This window comes from Ictalurus punctatus, chromosome 26, assembly GCF_001660625.3.
Source record: "Ictalurus punctatus breed USDA103 chromosome 26, Coco_2.0, whole genome shotgun sequence".
Taxonomy (NCBI): domain Eukaryota; kingdom Metazoa; phylum Chordata; class Actinopteri; order Siluriformes; family Ictaluridae; genus Ictalurus; species Ictalurus punctatus.
The window spans coordinates 18,197,485-18,199,621 of NC_030441.2; positions in this window are offsets into that span (position 1 = coordinate 18,197,485).

Below are 2,137 nucleotides of genomic sequence, written 5' to 3' on the forward strand. Positions count from 1 at the left end.
TTCGGGTTTGTAATCAAACGTTGACCTGGTTGTCTTTTTCCATTATTTCATTACGTGACAATTTATATCAGTGTATAAAATCTGTGTATATAGACTTAAAGCCTGCAGTGATGTTCATTTATCTCTCTCTCTCGCTCTCTCTCTCTCTCACACACACACACACACACACACTACTGCTTCTCAACGCTTTGCCAGAATCTTCTCTAAAAGACTTTATATGCTGCCAGAGTGTTCGGTTGAGCTGTGTATCTCACAGCCGATGTGTAACTGTCCATATTTTCAAGCGAAGTCGTTTTGCGATGGTTTGTGCGATGTCTTATCTCTCACAAGCACGAACGATGAAGAACAACTAGATAGATCATTACCACGCTGTCGTGAACAAACGCAGATAGAAAACGCTGGTCGAAGACGCGTGGGCTGTGATTATTTAGCGCGTCTGGGAAAACGACGTGCCCTTTTATTTTTATCCGTTAATAGTTACGTTTCACTGTACAGAACGTCGACGAAACAAGTTAGTTCCTGTTCTGACGTACGTTATAGCAGCTTGTGGAGTGTCAGAAAAAAAAAAAAGTTACTGCTTTACCTCATCTGGAGTATCTGCGAGTACGTCTGCGTGTGAATTAACTGTTGCTATGGAAACGATGACGTATCGGGTCGAGCTGCCGTTAGAGAAAACGACCCGACGCCTTCCGACCAATCAGAATTCAGCGGTGTAAACAGTACCATGGCGGTATTCATCATCACCCTCCCTGCTGTTCTTCTTCATTCAGGACGCATGTTGTTTTTCTTCTTTCTTTTTTTCCTTTTGTGCCAAAAATGAAAAGCACCGTCGCACACACGCATGAATTCTGTCCAGAAAACTGTCTCTGTGATTAGTATATCATGGTGATATTGAGCGCTGTGTTAAAAGCGTAATCGGTTATCGTGACAGTGGAGTGTAACAGTACAACACACAGGATTCCAGCTGTGCTCCGGGAAAAAAAAGCCAGAGTCCTGCTGATTTTGGCTCCGTCTCAAACGCTCCGAATCACGTCTAGCTAGTGCTCTTCTCGTTAACGACGACCTGGAACGAGGTCTTTGAGCGGCGGCCGTCTCCACGGAGCGTAGTTTCGATGGCTCGAAGAGATCGTGTGATCAAACGGTACGCTGACGAGATTCTTCTTCCGACGCGATCGATCTGCGCGACGCTAGTTCGCATCTACGGCGCTCTTCCACTGCTCCGCAGAGCAGTTCCCATTACAGGAACCTTTAAGGGAACGGCTTAATGGTTTCCATCAGGGCGCCGTTAGAGATGTTAAACACCACCGAAAACGAATAGGGTCCCTTCTTCATTAGCCATCAGAATAAACCATCAGGAACCATTAGGAGCAACACAATCCATTAAACTGCTGTACTGTACCATTATAACCCATTAGGAACCACTAGAACCGTCTGATTCTAGAACAAAACAAAGCTGTGCCTTTAGATAAGATCTCGAGCCACCCGGTCTGCTAAAATCTAATGTTTATTGTTGCGTCTTAGAAATGTTTTCGTGTTTTTCATGCCAATTCTCACCCATTAGGAATCATAGAGCAGACTGTGTGACTAATAATAATAATAATAATAATAATAATAATAATAATAATAATAAAGAAATACTGATTATATTCTGCAGATGTTGCAGTTGTGGTGCTGTAGATAAAGATGTTTGCTTCTTAATCACAGCCGGACTGAGGGAAGGTTTTATATCTGCTCATGCTTTGTATATATATATATACAGTATATATCATTATTATTTTTTTGGATAAATAAAATGGTGCATCACATGCTTTTGTCAGGTCTCTACATTTCTTCTGGATTTGGGATTCTCATATTAAATGTAAAACATCATATATATATTATTGTATTATAACAGTGTCATGCATAAGTATACACCCCCCCTTGAACTTTTAGACATTTCGTTCGAGCCGGGAGCTGAAATGACCTTCGTTCGTGTTTATGAATAAATAAATAAATAGAATAAAATACAAATGAAGGCAAAAATCACTAGTTTGCGAAAATTATTTACAAAAAAAATAAATAAATAAATAATTTTTAAGTGGTGATTGCGTAAGTATTCGCCCCCCTAATACACGGACTCACAGTACGAACACTATAA